Source organism: Sorghum bicolor, chromosome 4 (assembly GCF_000003195.3).
Source record: "Sorghum bicolor cultivar BTx623 chromosome 4, Sorghum_bicolor_NCBIv3, whole genome shotgun sequence".
NCBI lineage: Eukaryota > Viridiplantae > Streptophyta > Magnoliopsida > Poales > Poaceae > Sorghum > Sorghum bicolor.
In genome coordinates, this window is record NC_012873.2 from 42,847,434 (window position 1) to 42,869,447 (window position 22,014).

The window sequence follows — 22,014 nt, forward strand, 5'->3', positions numbered from 1 at the left end:
CATGGTGGGTAATTCCGTCCTGAGAGGCGATGTCATCACTAGGGCGATGATGTAGATAGTAGCGTGCCACATACAAGTGTGGGGTACCTGTATGGGCGATGCATAGTTTCAAATTCCTGTTCTGCATGTTTCATACTGTGGGTGGGCTGAAATGAGTTTTCTGCAGGTACACTAACCACGTTTTCGCATAGAGCGTTAGTTACGTTATGAGAGAACGTTGTATGCCACCGTATATACTGATTAGTATTAACTCTTGTTTCTAAGTTTGTGAGATCGTAAGTTTGGTGCATGCATCAAGTTCATTTCGTCTCATTATTTAGTTCCTCCCCTTATATAAATCTGTCCCATTTTAATAAAAATGACAAAGATAATCGTCAGTCTTACCCAAGGTATTCTATTTTCAACAGATGGCTCGCACTAGGCTCACCGCTCGCAAGTCTACTAGAGGGCGGGTTCCTCACGATCAGTTGGCACCTAGGGACTCGTGTCGTAAGAGCGAGTTCCTGGGAGAGTTTGGTATGCCTACCCTGCTTTGGAGGGTGCTCAGTTCGATGGGGTATCCTAAAGGAAGGGAACCTCGCTACTATTAGAGCCGAGAGCAGCTGGGTGACGGGACCCTAGTTGGGGTCGAGGTAGTGATACCTACTAGTGGTAGTGACCCCACCTAGGGTGGTTGGGTGTATGAGTCCCAAGGCAATACTCCTTTCTAGGGTGTCAGTAGGGCTGCTTTTGCAGTTCTGAGGAACATCATGGAGAGGTTTCCATAGGAGTTAGCTCACGCCTTCATTGGGGTGTTTCCCCAGGGTGACCCCTACACCTCGGCGTGGGATCAGTCCAAGGGGAGTGCTTTAGAGAGAAGTGCGGATGAGGATCAGCACAGTGACAACATAGCTATGAGTGCCATTTTGCTATGATGAAGACCTATGGGGGCCTAGAGTGCTGTTTGGGGCGTTTAACTAGGTCTCTACTGACAGTTCAGGATGAGAAGCGCTAGCTGCAGCATGAGTTTGACAGTGAGGTTGAGAGGTTGCAGGTAGAGCTTGCCCATGTGACTAGAGAGGGACCAGACAGTTCAGCAGAACAACATACTAAGCCAGGATATGCTGGCCGTGAGAGAGCAGAGAGACAGGGTGACCACAACCTACAGAACTGTGAGCGCATGCTAGTTCATGTGCTTGGATAGAGGAATGGAGCCTGGCACGAGGAGGATACTCTTAGGGCCCGACAGTTAGAGCTTGAGCAACAGTTGGCCAATGCTGAGGAGTATAATGAGAACCTACATGAGGAGATCCAATAGTTGCATAACCAGCTCCATCCCCATCACCTTCCTGGAGCAGCAGAGGTAGATTTTGAGGAAGAGATGGATGAGGATCCAGAGATGGAGGTGACAACAAGTGAAGACAAGGACGACGAGGGTTCTGACATGGATAGCGACCATAGAGAGTAGACGCTAGTGTTCTAAGTGCTAGTCCTTCTTTTGTGGTTGTTTCTGCATTGCATGTACTCTTAATCGGGTTGAGACTTGGTTGTTTGTGAGACTTGATGTGGTTGAGTTGTGTTGACTTTTTGAAAGTCTAGTGTATGTATGTTGGCAACTTTGGATGTATGCGAAGGAAAAAGTCTACTTAACCCCCTGACCTTTGGACCAGTGTCTAAGTTTCACCCTGAACTACAAAACCGTCTATATTACACATTAAACTTTGATGAATGGTGCAAAACACCCCCCGGAGTGGTTTAGCAAGGCTGTTTTGCCTATCTGGCAGCCAGCGTGGAGGTGGATGGCCACGTTAGGCTTGGCTGCCCTGTTAAATGGGATTAGAAGATGGGGCCCGCACGTCAGGGCATTCCTTCTCATAGAAGCCTCCCCCTCCCCTATCTCTTCCCCTGCCCTGCCCACGGCTCTTTCTTCTTTCTTTTCGACACACTATTGACGGTCCTTAATGCTCATATTTAACCATCAATTAATCATAGAAAAGGATCCAAATGCAACTAACACCTAGACTTAGGGTTTTATCTGACAGAATTCCACGAGTTTTGGTGTTTGTCTATTTCTGCAGGGGGTTATCAGGAAATATGGAGGAAAGGCCCACACGTCGGGTTTACATAGAGATATTAACGTGCCGCGCAATTTTCTATCATCTAGAAGACTCCAGAAGCCACGGGACCGAAGCGGAAGCCGAGGGGCCTCAGGGACAGGGCGCCCGCCCTAGTCCTGAGGGCGCCCGCCCTCCCCCCTGGACCAATCAGGGTGAAGTTCTGGGATCATGCTCCACCGACCTAATACTTCAAGGAAAACCACACGATCAATGTCGGTTTGATCCGACGGCCCAGATTCACTTAAAGGGACTATAAAACCAGACCCCCCTGGCCCCTGGAGATCATACCTCTTCTACAGAATCAAAGCTAGGGTTTCAATTCTTCATCCAAGTAGAGAGGATCCCTCTAGTTCTTCTAGTTCTAGTTCCTCTAGTTCTAGTTCTAGTTAGTTCTAGTTGTAATCTAGAAAATAGGGAGAGAGAAGAGGAGAGCGGAGGAGGAGCCGGATCTGTCGGATCTTCCTCAACATTATACTTTTGCAGCATCTGGTTCGTTCTTCATCGTTCTCCAGGTTCTTCAATTAATAACTCCTGAGTTCTCTAATTAATTTTATTTACATTCAAGTTATTTATTGGATTCCTGCTTGCATCAAGTGCTCTAGTCTTTATAACGCTAGAGTAGTAATTAATAGATTAGACGTGGTGTTTAGTCTTGCGATTACCTGGAATTGCACCCAATCCTACGGATTGTTGTGGTAGCCCTAGGGTAGTGACAGCCCTAACGGTCGACGTATTCCACCACGTTCGGATCGGTGTTTGTAGGACCGTAGTCAGACCTTCCTAGCCCCCTTCTCATCTCTTTCTGTGGTTAGTGCTCTGATGTCCCGATATAGATAATCTTGAAGTAATTCTTGATTCTTAGATCAACTAGAGAACTCTCAGGAAACTTCCTCTCTTCCCACCAAAAATAATTATATAGTTATCCTTGGGCGATCTTGGATCTTAATTAGTACACTCACGTTCTCTGTGGAAAATCGATACTCTGGAATACTCCCGGGTGAAGGCTACATCGGTATCCGTGCGCTTGCGGATTTTTCTGTTTGCGTTTAAAATACCCAACAAGCTTTCTGGCGCCGTTGCCGGGGAACGGTAGCTGTGCTAGTTTCGAACCAAGTCGTCCGTGTATCCTTTTTTCTTTTCCTTTTTTACCACACTCACCTTATCATTTTCACCACACCACATGGATTTTACTCTAAGCATTAATGAGCATGGAATTTATTTCATAGCCACTTCATTTACTCCATGCTCATATGCAACATCTTACGAATCCATTGGTTTTCCAACATCACCATATTCGAGATCTCCAACCCCCTCATCCTGTCTATTTACAAAAACTTTAAAAGGGCGGTTGTCGATGCATATGTCTATAATAAATTTTGCAGATTTCGTTGAGTTGATCTTGATATAGGTTGGTGTTGGAGGGGAAACCACTTCAGCAACATAAATTGATGGTTTCCCAAGGACAAGCTTAGTGTCCTAAAACAAGCACTGATCAGATCGTAACATGAGCTTTTAATTATTTGCAACACTACCTTGTGTATTGAGCATATAAGGATAATTGTAAAAATATTCCTTCGGGTATTCTTGTCACTAACCTTTCCAGGATTGGAGCAAGAAGATCAGATGAATGACAAGCACAAGGTATGTACAACCAATCATCATACAACATTGAATTAAATTCATCCAAACTTGAATTTTGCAAAATTCAAGCTTGGGGGAGTACTTTATATAAAAACATCATTTGCCATGTTGCTATGTTGGTTGTCCCTACCTTTGAGACATGCTCAATTTGTTAAATAGTAATCACACTACTTCATCTCCACTTGAGTAGATCTCTATAAAAGCCATCACGCTACCTTTGTTTATCCAAGTAAGTGTTAGTTTGGAAGTACTGTACATACTTCTATTGGTTTTTAAATTATGCATGGTGCTTAGGTTAAACAGCCTTCCTTAATCTAATTAGACATGGAGTCTAGTTTGGTTATTGAACTAAAAACTGCTTGTGTAGACATTGGTATATTTTGTTGGACTAACCCCTGCAGGAAAACTTTCAATATCGACCTGGGAAGTCCTGTGATAAACTCACATTGGAGACAAAGAGAGACACACATAAAGTTTAACAATTTACACAAGGAAGGCGTAGCTCACAAGAGATGATCCATGGAGGGTGCCACAAACACGATGCACAACCGCTAAGAGAGGAAAGCTTCCACAAGGTGATACTATACCATCACTCTTCAAGTAAGGTAACATCTTAAGGTACTTGACTATCACTTCTATAAGCTTCTCCTTGGTTCTGGCGTTCACATGAATAAAAGAGACAAACATGTATGATTTGCAACTCTAGATTAACCAACCAAATCGATTCAACATGTTTAATCCTTCCACCTTTGTGATCCCACACTCCTAATCATATGAACTAAAATGTTGCACATTCAATCTCTGGAAGATATAAACAAAACATAAGTATAGATAGATTATCTTTCCATTAGGTTGAGTGATCTGATCTGACGAATGTTTTAAATGCTACACTCATGATCTTATTATCCATCAACTGTGTCTTGCTCACTATGCTTAAGGATAGAGAAGAGCAAATACACTTTTGGTTCTGTTGGTGTTTTCCACCAACAGGGCCCATGCACTTGATCTCTGCCTTGTCTCTACGAGCAGGTACACTTCGAGCAAAATATGAAGGACTTTTATAACTCCCAGACTCCACCAAGTGAAGAACTTAGATCTACGAGCACAAACACACTGGAGAGACTGGACACTCAGGCAATCACTGCCCTGAGATGCTTGAGGACGTAACTACTAGAGTAACCCCGTTGTGGAAGTAATTACTGACCTTCTGCCGGTCAAGAGAGACAATCCAGGACGCCCCGTCATCCCGATCTCCATCGGCATGGTGGACTTCCTAGAAGCACTCTACAACTTTGGCTCGAGCGTCAACATTATGCCTAGGGGAATATTGAAGAACCTCTACGTCCGAGGAGGCCATTCCTGAACACCTCGGGAGCTATCATCTACGCTAGTGCTGCCAAGATCAGTTTCTACATCAAGGGAAGGAAGGAGATGTTTTCCTTCAAGAACAAGACTATACAAATCTCAGAGCAATCCCGACATGAACCAAGGAAGAGGACCAACAGGAGGAATAGGAACAAGCAAATGTGTATCGAGTCAGCTAAGATGGTCACTGCAGTTCAAGGAGGACAAGATCATCTATTTAAGTCACCGTTCCTAACCAAAAAGGACGACCCAGGCATGCCAAGCATCCAGTGCTCCATTAATGGATACAACATCCAGAAGATGCTTTGTGACACCGGGTCAGGCGTCAACATAATGGCCGCAGTCACCTATCAACTCCTGTTCGGAACCATGCCACTAAAACCGTCATACATTTAGCTCCAGATGATTTTAAGGTTATTGACATGGGAGAAGACGAGTATGATCCACCCATCATCCTTGGAAGACCGTTCCTCAGCACTGTTAAAGCAATCATCTACATTGAAACTAGAGAAGTCCACATGCACTTCACCTCTGAGAAGGTATGCCGCTGTTTTACTGACCCTAACTATATAGTTGAAGACTCTAAGCAGGTCAGGACAAGAAGAAGACGACGCAACCGCAACCAGAGGAGGCAAATCATCAAGGACGGATGGGCAGACTATGAAGGAGAAGTTGTAAGGTCTGAAGACATACAGCTTGAACAGAACTGTCCTGAGGAGACCGTAGCACCGAGTCAGGTGTGTAGAGAGAAGATAGTTATACATGAAGAGCAGGCGCTGCCGGAACCACCGACTACGCCATCCAGTGAATCCCAGGATGACTGTGAAAACAGAGAGTCCCGTTCGGAGGACTTAAAAACACTGAATGCCTTGCCAAGAGGTAAACTTGGTAGTTATCTTTTGCTTTTCAATTATTTAAAATAGTTTGCTTAGTTAATCAGGTTCATATCATCTTAAAAAGAAAATAAAAATGTTAAAAATAGTAAGCCCCATGTGAGTATGCTCATGGCATAAAACCCATAAGTACATTCACTGTGGTGGCATAAAAATAAAATAAATATATCCTTGTCCTATAAAAATAAAATTATAAAAATAAATTTATGATCCTACTAAACAGAGTAATATTTATTGAGGAGGCTCAACATGATAAAGGCTAGATATTTATGCTAACACTTAACTAGTTCCACAAAGCTTTGTTGTCTATTTGAGCTCCACAGAATTCAAGGATCAAAGAAGACTAGCAGACGGAGGACATCCTAATCGCTGTCAGGGTGCTGTTGACATTCAAATACACCTCCACCACTTGCTAGCTACAACAGAAGAAATTACGTCAAAATCCAGCTTGGGGAAGAGCACCCCCATTTATCCAGCTAAGTATTCTACTCATGTTTATACTTTACTCTAATAATAAAAAGATGCATAATCATATAAACCCAAATAAAGATTTTGTGCTTATATATATCTTTGCTTAGTTTGCTAAATAAATAAATAAATAAAGTTTGCTATGAACCCTCATGATAAGCTCTCACATGGAAATGATGAATAGTTGCTCTGCCATGACTAGTTCTCAAAATTGAAATCTCTCTCAAGTTTAGGCCTAACTGTTATTAATTAAGATTTGTTCTAAACCTAAACTTGTGGGAAGAGTACTTGATCTGAAGTCTAAGTCGTTAACGGATATGATATGGGAAGGTTGAGCTGCTGTTATCTATTCCTAGAGATGCTAGAATTCTGGAGAATTTTATCTTTGAAAATCTTTAAAATGTTGCATGATGAGTTCCTGTATGATGAGAGTTTTAATTCCTACAACAGCCATATATACATGCTTGTTAGACTATGAACCACACATTTACTTTTACTGCTTATGAGCATTGAGTGTGGTCAAGCTGTGTAGACCCTTAGGAGCTTGTCATGTGGTTAAATCAAGATTCACTTGCACGTTCAATCACATATGCTGCTTCTACTCCGGAAGTACGCATCCACATATATCCATCCATTTCCATCTCCAGAACCACCCAAAAATATTCTACTCCTAATCCGGGAGAGAATAGCCAAAAACATTTCTGTTTTCCCCTTTTGAAATAAATGCTCAAGTTATCTTGGTTACTACCACTTGCTATATTATTTCAGGAGATGAGTGCTCTAAAAAAAAGAAGAAGAAAAAAAAGAGAGAAAAAAATAATAAAATAATAATAAATACGAGGAAATAAAAAGGGGTAAGTGCCCGGAACCTCGAAAGAAAAGAAAAAGTGAGACGAGAGGTAAAAATGGACAAGTGTCCGACAGTAGAATTAGGGGTACAAGATACCCACGTGAGAGAAAAAGAAAATATAGAGCATCTCATTTTCCTCAAAAAGTTTCAAAAGAGCAAGAAAGGTATGTACCCCCTCAAAAGAGCAAAAGTAGAATTAGACTTTCACCATTGTTATCACCATCATTACCATACACCATTTATTCGCCACACATGCACATCTTGATTTGACTTATTGACTTGTTCTTCTGGATCCATGGTTTGACTATGCAATAAATGTCTTGTAAGTATGTATTAGCTGTCTCCCACCTATGAGCTCCAGATATCAAAACCTTATTAGAGTAGGGTGAGAGAGAAGGCAATGTCACTATACCAAAAATACCACATACTTTGAGAGAAGGCATATACCATTACTGCCTTGGTAAGGATCCAGAAATACCACAAAAGAGAGACTAGAGAGAGTCATACAAGGAATCTCTGAGTTTTATTTGAAAATCTGCAAAAACTCCAGAGCTATAGTTAATCGAAGAATAAGAGACATGGCGCTTGACTAGACCGTTCTATCTTTTAACTACTCAAGACAGAAGTGACGGTTGCAAGCCCCATGGTGAAAGGTAAATGAGTAAGTTTTAAGTCTTAACAGTTTACTCTAACCAGAGATGAGATCTAGTTTAAACGCATGTGTATCTTTAAGTTATGAAACCACTGCAGAAACTCTTGAGTTCATCTTTGCTCAGGGACGAGCAAAGGTTAAGCTTGGGGGAGCTTGTTGACGGTCCTTAATGCTCATATTTAACCATCAATTAATCATAGAAAAGGATCCAAATGCAACTAACACCTAGACTTAGGGTTTTATCTGACAGAATTCCACGAGTTTTGGTGTTTGTCTATTTCTGCAGGGGGTTATCAGGAAATATGGAGGAAAGGCCCACACGTCGGGTTTACATAGAGATATTAACGTGCCGCGCAATTTTCTATCATCTAGAAGACTCCAGAAGCCACGGGACCGAAGCGGAAGCCGAGGGGCCTCAGGGACAGGGCGCCCGCCCTAGTCCTGAGGGCGCCCGCCCTCCCCCTGGACCAATCAGGGTGAAGTTCGGGGATCATGCTCCACCGACCTAATACTTCAAGGAAAACCACACGATCAATGTCGGTTTGATCCGACGGCCCAGATTCACTTGAAGGGACTATAAAACCAGACCCCCCTGGCCCCTGGAGATCATACCTCTTCTACAGAATCAAAGCTAGGGTTTCAATTCTTCATCCAAGTAGAGAGGATCCCTCTAGTTCTTCTAGTTCTAGTTCCTCTAGTTCTAGTTCTAGTTAGTTCTAGTTGTAATCTAGAAAATAGCGAGAGAGAAGAGGAGAGCGGAGGAGGAGCCGGATCTGTCGGATCTTCCTCAACATTATACTTTTGCAGCATCAGGTTCGTTCTTCATCGTTCTCCAGGTTCTTCAATTAATAACTCCTGAGTTCTCTAATTACTTTTATTTACATTCAAGTTATTTATTGGATTCCCGCTTGCATCAAGTGCTCTAGTCTTTATAACGCTAGAGTAGTAATTAATAGATTAGACGTGGTGTTTAGTCTTGCGATTACCTGGAATTGCACCCAATCCTACGGATTGTTGTGGTAGCCCTAGGGTAGTGACAGCCCTAACGGTCGACTTATTCCACCAAGTTCGGATCGGTGTTTGTAGGACCGTAGTCAGACCTTCCTAGCCCCCTTCTCATCTCTTTCTGTGGTTAGTGCTCTAATGTCCCGATATAGATAATCTTGAAGTAATTCTTGATTCTTAGATCAACTAGAGAACTCTCAGGAAACTTCCTCTCTTCCCACCAAAAATAATTACATAGTTATCCTTGGGCGATCTTGGATCTTAATTAGTACACTCACGTTCTCTGTGGAAAATCGATACTCTGGAATACTCCCGGGTGAAGGCTACATCGGTATCCGTGCGCTTGCGGATTTTTCTGTTTGCGTTTAAAATACCCAACACACACAGTGACGGGGAGGGCGATGAACGCCGGCGGGTTCTAGTGATCGGCTTCGTCAACGAATTCTAGGTGCGTGTTCGCTGCTCACCCTCCTTCTTCGTTGCAGTGTTCAGATTAGCGATTTGGTCTGCATTTTGGGGTATTCCCATTTTCTGTGTTTTCTTGGGTGTCTTGGTAATGGCATACTAGCCCTAGGTTGGATTCGAATCATTGATGTAATGGCAATAGAGGTGTTTTTAGGTTGGTTTAGGGCTCAATGTGTGTTCTTTTCTTTACGTGATTGTTGTGGTTCATTGTGTGTTAGGTTAGGGTTTTGGTGTGGTTCTTGATTCTTGATTTTGGGCTACTGCTCACTGTTGTGATTTTACTTCATGCGTAATCGTGTACTATGTTATTGGTTATCAGGATGGCCGGTGAGGACAAGTTGTCTATACGATTTCATTTTGGTGGTTCCTTTGTCAATCTCAATGGTTATGTGACCTATGTTGGTGGAGATTTAGGAGTGTCTGAGATTGATGTGGACAAGTTGTCATATTTTGAGATCAAGGGCCATCTTGCCGATCATTTCCCAACTGACAACATTCTATGACTGTACTGGTTGAAGCCAGGCATGGAAATGAGGAATGGATTGGTCTTGTTGGTAGATGATGCTTCCTGTCAAGTCCTTCTTGAGCAGCACACTCCTCGTAAATGGGTTGACATGTATACAGAGGACGTGGGTATGGAGCTTACTGCTAATGATCAACAAATTTGGGCAGGGGATGATGAGGCTGCTGATGATGAGGTAGAAGATGATGTTATGGGAGCAGTTGATGAAGCAACACAATATGTCAGTGATGATGAAGTTGTTCATGAGTTTCAAGATCAGGAGTACAAAGCAATTTGTGAAGGAGCATATGACAAAGGAAAAAACGTAATGCCTGAATATGATCATAGCTCTAAAGATGAGTCAGATGAAGATTACGTGCTGCCTGCAGATGAGGACAGCTCTACTGATGATGAAGAAGCAATTGAGATGAAGAAGTTTGCATATGAGGTTAAAATGAAGGCAAAAGGAAAGAAGATTGGCATTCATGGTTCTCAACTCAATCTGATAAGGGTTGAAGATTTGGTTGATGAGGTTCCAAACCTGGATGAACCTGGTAGTCCTTATCTAGACTCAAGTGAGGAGTAGTCCTATGAAGATAACAGTGAAGGTGAGACTATTAGGTGGAAGAGCCTAGAGAATAGGTATGACAGTAAGGCTCCAGTTCCTATTTTCTCTCTAGGTATGTGCTTCAGGGATAGTAGACAGTTCAAAAAGGCACTAATAAAGTATGGATTGAAGACCCACAGGCATCTCAGATTTGATAAGGATGAAAAGGTAAAGGTGAGGGCAATGTGTACATGGCCAGGCTGCAATTGGAAGATATATGGTTCCATTACCACCAAGTCAGAATGGTTCAAAGTGGCCACTTTTCATGATGTTCACACTTGTGCACCAAGGAGGGATAATGACCTTGTCACTTCTACACTGATTGCTAAACACTACTACCAGGACATAAAGGACAACCCCACATGGAAGGTGGCTCACATTCAAAACAGAGTTCAAAAGGACTTTCTAGCTAATATGTCGAGGTCAAAGGTCAAAAGAGCTAAGTCAATAGTGCTTAATAAAGCATTAGATGTGATAAGGGGAGAGTACACTAGAAAGTTTGGATCCAGAAGAGCAAGACAGGAAAGTTTTTGAAAGATTCTATGTATGTTTTGATGCATGCAAAAAGGGTTTCTTGGCTGGATGTAGGAAGGTCATAGGATTGGATGGATGTTGGTTCAAAGGTGCCAATAATGGTAACTTGCTGTGTGCAATAGGAAGAGATGCAAATAATCAAATGTATCCAATTGCATGGGCAGCAGTTCCAATAGAAAGCTATGACACTTGGTACTGGTTTATTAGCTTGCTGCAGAAAGATCTCAATATCAGCAATTGTGGTCAAGACTGGGTGTTCATCTCAGATCAGCAGAAGGGCTTGTTGAAGGCTGTGAAAGAGCTAGTGCCAAATGCTGAGCATAGAATGTGTGAAAGACACATATATGCCAACTGGAGGAAGAAGTATACTGACAAAAAGCTGCAGAAGAAATGGTGGAGGTGTGCAAAGGCCTCCTGTAGAACTTTGTTCAATTTGTACAGGGCCTACCTAGCAAAAGACACTCCTGAGGGAGCACAAGACATGATGTCAACTGATCCACAACATTGGAGTAGGGCTTTCTTCAGAATTGGCTCCAATTGTGACTCAGTGGATAACAACATGTGTGAAAGTTTCAATAACAGCATCATGGATGCTAGATTTTTCCCAGTGATATCCATGAATGAAGCCATAAGGAAGAAGGTCATGATCAGAATTCAAGAGAACAAATCAAGGGTTGAAAAATGGCCAGGAACTATTTGTCCAAATGTGTTTAGAAAGCTGAAGTTGAACATTGAGAGATCTAGGTGTTGTTTGGTTTTGTGGAATGGAGCTGATGGTTTTGAGGTACAGGAGAAGGAAGATAGAAAGTATGTAGTGAACATGGTAAAGGCCACTTGCAGTTGTGGTTATTGGCAGTTGTCAGGGTTACCTTGCTGCCATGCCATAAGTTGCATTTACAAAGCTTCAAAGAAACTAGATGACTACATTGCTACTTGCTACAGAATAGAAGCCTACAAGAAGACATATGCACATGTCCTGCAACCAATTGAAGGCCCAGATAATTGGCCAACAGCAAATATGCCAAGACCAGAACCCCCAGCCTTTGTGAAGAAGCCTGGTAGGCCAAAGACAGAGAGAAGAAGGGAGCAAGGTGAAGAACCGAAGGGGACAAAGCTCAGCAGGGTTGGCATCGATGAGGTGTAGGATATGTGGCACAACAGGGCATAATTCAAGAAGGTTTCCACAGAATCTATAAGCTGGGAACAAAGGAAATGCTCACATCAAAAGAGCAAGGACCGAGAAGAGGAAAAATGTGGAGGCTGGGACTGATGCTACAGCAAGCAGAAATACAAAGAAACAAAAGGTATTGTAATACTTGAAGCATTTACAGTTTCAAGGCAGCCATAACACTTGTTGTGCTCTTACAGGTACCATCAAGCCAAGGTGCTACATCAAGCCAAGGTGCTCCATCCAGCCAAGGTGCTCCATCCAGCCAAGGTGCTCCATCCAACCATGGTGCTCGACCAAGACATCAAGCTGCTCCAAGGCAAGCTTTTGGTGCTCCAAGACAACCTTTTTCTGCACCAAGACAAGCTAGTGCATCTAAAAGGGGAAGGGGAAGAGGGAGGCTGGGATGGCTTATGTTTGGTGACAACAACTAGTAGACAACTGAATGCCACCTATGATAGTAATTAAGTACTGTAACTCTTGTGGACAGAAATGCCACTACTTTGGCCATGAAAATGCCACTCTTTTGTGCATGAAACTGGCACTCTTTTGGCCATACAAATGGCAATGTTCTGGGGCAGGAATAGACAAGTAGTTTAATAGATAAGGAAAGCTTTTGGGCATAGTAGCTATGTAAGTAGATCTTGTTGTCAAACTCTAGATCAATCAATCTTGTTTTCAACTTGCCTTGCCAAATGTTGCTGTCCAAAATCTATCAATTTTTGTTTTTTTACAATAAAAAATCTGTGAATTGTATTCACTCAATCAAAACCAATGCATCACAATTCGATGTGCCAAACTGATTTCAATGACCAGAACACATTTCATTTCATTCAAACAGAGTTCATTGCACCAAATTTGCATTACAATACCTAATACTACTTCAGGATCATGCTGATGACACCAACCACAACAAACACAGTAACAATCACACAGCAGACAACTCCAACTTGACCTAGGACTATAAGCTTCTTCAGCTTTCCATCTAAACCAGCAATCCCACTCTTCAGTGCCTCCACATCATGTTCTTCTCCCTGCAATCCTCCAAGTTCATCATTATTCACAACAAGATGGTGTTCATGGCCTCTCTCTCTGGCAATCAGTCCCTTTGCAACCAGCAAACGCTCATACTTGTCTTGAAACAAGTAAAAAGGGCATGTTCCTGGCACCTGCACTTGCCAATTGTTGCCCAAATCAGGCACAGTACCGGATCAAAGGCAAGAATAGCAACCCTATAGCAAAAAGATGGCATTGAGGACTTACATCTCTTTCATGGAACTGACATTTGAAGAAAACGGCCCCAAGTACCTTGGATCCGGGACCACAAACAAGCTCCAAGACCTCCGAACCACATTTGGGGCACGGCAAAAGCGGGAGCCCAGTCTTCTCCCCACGGTCCGATGCAAGGCGCTCGTAAGCAGAGCTCCCAACGCCGCTATGGCCGGACGACGCACGCATGATGACTTGGGGAGAGCGCTGTGAGAGCTTGAGGAAGCCAACCTCCACCGCGTACCAGCCACCACCGCCGCGCCGCACCCACCGACGCTGAGCCGCGGGCAGGGCAGGGGAAGAGACAGGGGAGGGGGAGGCTTCTATGAGAAGGAATGCCCTGACGTGCAGGCCCCATCTTCTAATCCCATTCAGTAGGGCAGCCAAGCCTAACGTGGCCATCCACCTCCACGCTGGCTGCCAGATAGGCAAAACAGCCTTGCCAAACCACTCCGGGGGGTGTTTTGCACCATTCATCAAAGTTTAATGTGTAATATAGACGGTTTTGTAGTTCAGGGTGAAACTTAGACACTGTTCCAAAGGTCAGGGGGTTAAGTAGACTTTTTCCTGTATGCGAACCACATTGGCGATATTATTAAGTACTTCTGTTAGTGATGTTGTGTGTGGATAATGAATTATTGTGCCTCTATTTATTGTGTGGATTTATTCTCATCAGTAAATTCAGCATGGCATGATTTTACATGTACCTACCGGTTGGTGACAACTCCTAACGATTGTGTATCATTTACGTGTGCATATTGTGGAAACACGGGGTAGGGGTAACCACAACCAGGATGCTAGGGAAGGTCCCTCCGGAGGCGGAGCTCACTGGAATGAGGATAGAGCACCACCGCCACCACCACCACCACCTCCCCCTCTGTACACTACAGAGGTGTTCTTCACGCATTTTTTGGGGAGTCAGTGAAACATGGAACAAATGCAACAAAATATGGAGGCTACCCTACACAATATCGCTGACAACACCCGCCGTGGGGCTAACTCGGGCGGCCACGAAGTGAATTGATACAGTTCTTTCAAGGACTTCATGGACACCAAGCCACTGGTTTTTACGGAGGCCGTAGAACCACTTGAGGCCGATGAGTGGATCAACACTATGGAGGAGAAATTGTCTCGTCCGTATGACTGAAGAGCTGAAGGCAGAGTATGCGGCGCATCAACTGGAGGGGCCCGCTGGGATTTGGTGGTCTCACCATCGCACCACCTACCCCGAGGGAACCCCGATCACCTAGAACCGCTTAACCACCGCTTTCCAGGGAAACTATATTCCCCTGGGCTTGGTGGAGATGAACATTTGGGGATTCATGAAGCTATCTCGGGGGACTAAGACTGTGAAGGAATATTTGCATGTTTTCAACAACCTTGCTCGTTACACTCCAGAGTTTGTGAACACTAATGCTAATAAGATTGCTAGTTTCTAGAGGGGCATGTGCCCTAAGATGCTAAAGACTATGGGTACGGGCACCCGAGCTACTTTCAATGTCTACATCAGTGACTGTCTGACCCAAGAGAACAATAACAACAACTACAGTGCATCCAAGTCATGCAAGAGGGCTTTTGAGGCCGGTTTGTCTCAGTCCAGGGCACCAGTGGTAGGGCGTCAGCTGTATCGTCTTCCTACCCCAAGTGCCAGATTCCGACCTCTGTAGAGAAGGAACACCGGACATCCAATTCAGCAGAAGCTGTACAAGGTAGCCGTGGCTCTAGCAAAGCCAAGGGCCAACCAAGCCGCAACACCTACTGCCAACACCATGACCAAGGGCCCATGCTACAACTGCCACAAGATGGGCACTTTGCCAAGGAATGTCCCTACCCCAAGAAGCAGCAGACAACCTACCCAGCCCATGTGCATCATACCTCGATTAAGGAAATTCTGGAAGGAGAACCAGTAACAACTGGTATGTTCCCTATCAACCAACATTCCACAGTTGTTTTTTCGATTCCGGATCATCGCATTCATTCATGAGTTAAGCATTTGCACAAAAGCATGGTCGAGCAGTTATGGAATTGAATTATGGCTACCACATCAGCTCAGCAAGGGTAGATGTGTTAATGAGTAAAGTGGTCCGAGGGGCAACCCTGGATATAAGTAACCGTGTGTTTCGAGTAAATCTGGTGGTCATGCCTGGTCTAGTCTTGGATGTCATCCTAGGCATGAACTGGATGAAGGAGTGGGATGTAGTTATAGATGCAGGGAAGGGGATGTTGTCTCTTAAGGAGCCTTAGGGCAGTGGTTCTTTCCAAGTACCTTTACCTCATTGGTTTGACTTTGCTAGCATCTCTTGTGCTAGGCAAGTGGTTTATTTAACCCAAAATCTTGTAGTTTGTGAGTTTCCTAATATTTTTCCAGAAGAGCAACCGGGACTTCCCCTGGATAGAGTAGTTGAGTTTGCCATCGAACTGGTACTAGGTACAGCGCCAATTTCTAGGAGACCATACCAGATGCCGCCAAATGAGCTCGCTGAATTGAAAACCCAACTGAAGGAATTGCTAGACAAGGGTTTCATTCGGCCATGTTCATCCGAATGGGGGTGTCCGGCACTGTTCGTGAATAAAAAGGATAAATCTTTACACATGTGTGTGGACTATCATCCACTCAATGCCATGACGATTAAGAATAAATATCCTTTACCTCGCTTTGACATCCTATTTGATCAGTTGTCAAAGGCAAGGGTGTTCTCCAAAATAGATCTGAGGCCAGGGTATCACCAAATAAAGGTCTGACCGCAAGATGTACCAAAGACTGCCTTTTCTACCAGATACAGGTTGTATGAGTATCTTGTCATGTCCTTCATATTGACAAATGCTCCTGCATACTTTACATATCTGATGAATTTTGTTTTTATGCCCGAGTTGGACAAGTTTGTAGTGGTGTTCATTGATGACATTGTAGTTTATTCAGAGGATTGTTGATATTTGGGAACGCAATAAAGAATTGATCCGCAAGCGCACGGATATCGGTGAGCACTTCACCCAGGATGTTATCCAGAGTATCATATTTATATTTTTACCACTAGGAGAAAGAGTGCATCCGACTAACCCAGTCTATTACTACTAACCTTTAGGCTACAAAGAATGTTTCTCGATGTGAGTGATATATAGAGAAGACTACAACCGTAATCTCTTTCTAACCTTGGTAAGGATAATCTACTGTTCTATTGGGGAGGCTTACGGAATCTAGACACCACAAAGGATGTTCAACCCGCACCTATAAACCCTATCCATCGTGCTAACGAGATATGGTCTGCAAAGGTAACTCAGAAATGTCACGTTCCTCGCTACTACCACGGTCCAGCTAGTCAGGGAATATCTATGAGTATCCTAGCCCAAACACCACGTCTACGCTAGAGATGATTACTCTAAACTCTACGCGAAGAGATTAAAGTAAACTCATAAACCAAAGAACAATAAAACAAGAACTTACTAGAATTTAGAAGTCAAAATACTGAAGAATCCTAGGAGCAAGCTTCGGGTTAGAAGAACTTGATCCCGCAGGTACAACCTCGGAGTAGACACCGACAGGCCGGGCTTCCTCCGATCTACACCTCCACTCTATCTCTCTCAATCTAGTAGAAGAACTAATTCTACTCACATTGGATGCTAAGCCCTAAGTCTATTTAGAGGAGAGGTTATCCTTCGAGGGCTCCTCTCAACTCTATGATGAACTTGTTCTCCTCCAGGGGCTAGGGGGTCTGCTTATATAGTCCCCTCAGGTGAACGTGGGCCGTTGGATCAAACCGACATTGATTGAACGGTTATCCTTGATCCTTTAGGTCGGTGGAGCAAGATCCGTGAAATGAGTCCTGATTGGACTCTAGGTCAGGGCGAGCGCCCTAGGGGGAGGGCGGGCGCCCTGCCCCCGGGCCCGATTGCCTTCCCGTTCGTTCCCGTGGCTTCTGGAGTCTTCTAGATGGTAGAAAATTGCGTGGTGCGTTAATATCTATATGTAATCCCAACATGTGGGCCTTTCTTCCTTATTTCCTGATAACCCCCTACAGAAACAGATAAACAACAAAACTCGTGGAATTCTGTAAGATAAAACCCTAATTCTAGGTGTTGTTTGCATATTGGTCCTTTCTCTTGTTTATTTGATAATTAAAATTGATACTTAAGAACCATCAACAAATACCCCCATACTTAGGCTTTTACTCGTCCTCGTGAAAAGGATGGTTTAAGAAAAATATCTAGGGTTAAAACTTTGTAAAACATTTTCTTCATACCTGTAGGGTGTTGTAAAAATTCACTGTGTACCGTAGTCAGGGAAATATATGGTCAAGAGTAGAGATCCTTTCTTCCTTTCAATCCTGTTACTTGGAGTTTTTGTATATTTTTGAAAAGAAATTTAGCATACCTTTATCCTCATAGGTACTCTTAGATCACTCATTTATCTTTTATATATCTCACTGAGGCTGTTTTAATTTGCAAAAATTCTCAAGCATACTTACCTTGTATTTATTGCCTGATCAAAACGGGATCCGAGGAGAGGAATGCCATACTCTTAGATCAAAGACTTTGGAAATTAAAAACTTGTCAACTCTTACTGGCATATTGCTTATTAGAGGGACTATGGGCTATCATTTCTTTCTTTTTCTATCTTTTATTTTCTTTTTCAGGTGGATACCGAGGTACCCCTAATTCTACTGCCGGACACTTGTCCATTTTTTTCTTGCGAGGTTATCGAGCACTTGCTCCTTTTTATTTCCTCAAAATATCCTTATTTTTGCATAGCCCATGCCTCTAACGCAATAATACTTCGGAAGAGTGAATCTTTCTGAATAAATGTCTTGATCTTAGGAGCATGATAAATCTCTCAACAAGGGTCTAACTCATTTTGAACAAACTCAATACAGAGTAGATAGATTTTATAATTATCATGTTAATATTTTTAGGTTTATCAGGCATATAAAACACTGAGGATGATAGCTAGAATTTTTGAATAAATTCTCCAAGCAACAATGATATCAAGAATAAGATACTCATACTCTACTATCTCACATTCCACAATGACTTAAGTAACACAGGTTTTAAATTGATTTTTTCATAATTTCAGATTGTCAGGAAATATCACAGAGTGAGATTAATCATGATTAGAAACATTTTAATCTTTTTAATTTATCATGTTGGAGACAATATTCTGTATATTCCAAGATATAAAGTGTGCAGAGTATGTACCTGAATCGTGGAGTGGTATAGTCGGAGTGTGTTTGGCGTGTCGAGGGATCTCCCCCATACTTGCTTTCTGCTTTCTTGTATAAAAATAAAGTAGAGACACACAAGACATAATAATAATAATACTCTTTATTAATCCTGAGGCATTTATTACAAATGACTAGTAGCAAACTGACGATAACAGTAAATCTAAACCGAATTTAAAGATAAATAACTAAGATGCATTGCCTCAAGATCTAATCTAGATAACTTAGCGGCGCTCTAACTCCCTGATCTTCTTATTGGCACTAGCAAGATCATGCCTGAGACCTAGTATAATGGTGTTCTGGTTAGAGAGCTGCCTAGTGATAGAGTTAACCGAGGACTGGAGTTCTATGATGATCCTGTCTAGCCTACGAACGTCCTCATCAATATCTACTATAGTCTTGCGGCGCTTAGAAGGTGTCTCGAGAGCATTGAGAGCGTGCTTTGGGGCTGCCTTTGGATGGATGAAACGGACTTTGGCTGCTCTAATCCCTTCAAAGTAAGGCCTCTCCTCCTCCGTAGTGTAGCGGATGCTGCTGATCTCACCGCTCCGGTTGGTCTTGACTCCTACGACCCTCTCATTGGGTCTGGGTGGCAGGATGCTCGTACCGGCTGGCACCTTGATGGTGGTCTCCTTCTTTGCTGACGGTCCCTTGAGAAGTAAGGGCTGCGGCGGTGTGGTGAGAACTGGTTGAGCATGGTAGAATTGGGCGGAGCTGCGCTGGCGTAATGGCATGGCTTCTAGCTGTCACTCTGTGTTGGCCAGGACGAGAGCACGGGCGTCGGGGTCTTCCTTAGGCTTCTTGTTGAGGTCGTAGGGAACGACTTCCCAATCATCGTGGAACTCTTCGGCCATTGGAGCAGCGAGGAACTAAGCAAGCTCTAATTGAAGAAGGAGAGAAGGCTTGAATAGATTGGTGTTTGAAAACTGACGTCAGGGGTCTGTTTATATAGGGGTCAAAAAGTGCCTCTAGGGGTTGTTCGTGTTACTCCCGTCGCCATGCGTGCGAAACTTTCCATCTGAAGGATTATTTGGTTTACCATAAATGTGTTTTCCGCGACGGGGGAAATCGAGACCGAGAGGGGGCAGGGGCTAGGCGCCCGCCCTATTCATCAGGGCGCCCGCCCTGTGTCTGGCCCCTCTATGGGCCCGCTTCCTCGAGCGTGTTTCTAGATGCAAAACTTATTAGGAAAATATATGTGTGACCCAAAAACATCAGATTAAAAAGGTTGGGCTCTAAATCTCCATGGGAAGGTAAAAATGGATCACGTCTATTTCTTCTAATTCTTTATTGGGCTCTAAAAATAATTTAAGACGTTGACCATTTACCTTGAATAACGTACCTTCGTCATTTTGAAGTGTGATAGCTCCGTGGGATGATGAATTGATTACCTTGAATGGTCCTTCCCATTTACTATAGAGTTTTCCATGCCCGAAAAGCTTCACCCTGGAATTAAAAAGTAATACCTTATCTCCGGGTGCGAACTCCTTCTTGATCCTTTTGTCATGCCACCCTTTGAATTGTGATATGCTTTCTCTCACCATTCTTCCAATTCTGATAGTTGCATTCTTCTATCGTCTCCAGTGACATCTAGGTCCATATTCCATCTCCTTATGGCCTAGTGTGCTTTGAATTCTAGTTCAACAGGTAGGTGGCAAGTCTTCCCGTACACCAATTGGTATGGAGACATTCCAATTGGGGTCTTGTATGCTGTCCGGTATGCCCAGAGTGCATCGGGTAACTTATCTTTCCATGCCGTTCCCATTTCATCCACTGTCTTCTGAAGAATATTCTTGATTTGCTTGTTGGAAGTCTCTGCTTGGCCACTTGTCTGAGGATGATAGGGGGTAGCGACGTTGTGATGGATTCCATGTTTTGATAGATATTGCTTGAAGCGTTTGTCGATGAAGTGTGCTCCTCCATCACTTATCACTACTCTAGGAACTCCAAATCTTGGAAATATAACTTCTTCAAACATCCTCTTTGAACTGATGTTGTCGGCATGCTTGCAAGGTAGTGCCTCTACCCACTTGGAGACGTAGTCAACTGCCACCAAGATGAACTCACACTTCTTTGATGGGGGAAATGGACCCATGTAGTCTATTCCCCAGACATCAAAGAGCTCAATCTGAAGGTTGTTGGTGAGTGGCATGGCATCTCTTGTGTTTATGTTTCCGTGCCTTTGACATGGCCCACATCTTCTAATATATTGCTTCGTGACTTCATACATTGTAGGCCAGTAGAATCCACACTGCCAGATCTTTGAATGTGTACGGAATGCTCCATAATGACCTCCATATGGTGATGAATGACATCTGTCGATGATCTTCCATCCTTCCTCAGTGGTCACACATCTCCTGAGTAAGCCATCAGAGCATACTCGGAAGAGGTATGGCTCATCCCATATATGTGAACGACTTTCTTGAATAAGCTTTTTCTTGTTTGCTCCCGGTGGTACATACCCTGAAACCATAAAATTAACAATATCTGCATACCAGGGGTCAGACTTGTTAATCCCGTAGAGCATGTCGTCCCGTAGTGAATCATTGAAGGGGGTTTCCTGTGGATTCTTAAAATACATTCTAGACAAGTGATCAGCAACAGAATTTTCTACTCCCTTTTTATCTTTTATTTCCAAGTCAAATTCTTGAAGTAATAAGATCCATCTAATCAGGCGAGGTTTAGCATCTTTTTTAGTGAGCAGATATTTTAGTGCAGCATGATAAGTGTAAACAATTATTTTAGCTCCAACTAAATAAGATCTAAATTTATCAATGGCAAAGACAACAGCCACAGCTCTTTTTTATTGGTTGCATAATTAAGTTGAGCTCCTGTCAAAGTTTTACTGGCATAAGCAATTGTGTGATGCTTCATATTTTTAGTTTGTCCTAAAACTGCCCCCACAACATAATCACTAGCATCACACATAATTTCAAAAGGCAACGACCAATCAGGGGGTTCAATGATTGGTGCAGAGATGAGTGCTTTCTTTAATAAATTGAAAGATGTTAGGCATGCATCATCAAATTCGAAAGGAGCATCCTTGGCTAGCAAAAGAGTAAGTGGTCTAGCAGTAAATGAAAAATCTTTTATGAATCTGCGATAAAAACCAGCATGGCCAAGAAAGCTTCGAATTCCTTTTATGTTCACAGGTGGAGGTAGTTGTTCAATTACTTCAATTTTAGCTTTGTCTACCTCAATACCTCTTTCACACACTAGGTGTCCCAGCACTATTCCTTCCCTAACCATAAAATGACATTTTTCCCAATTAAGGACTAAGTGCTTT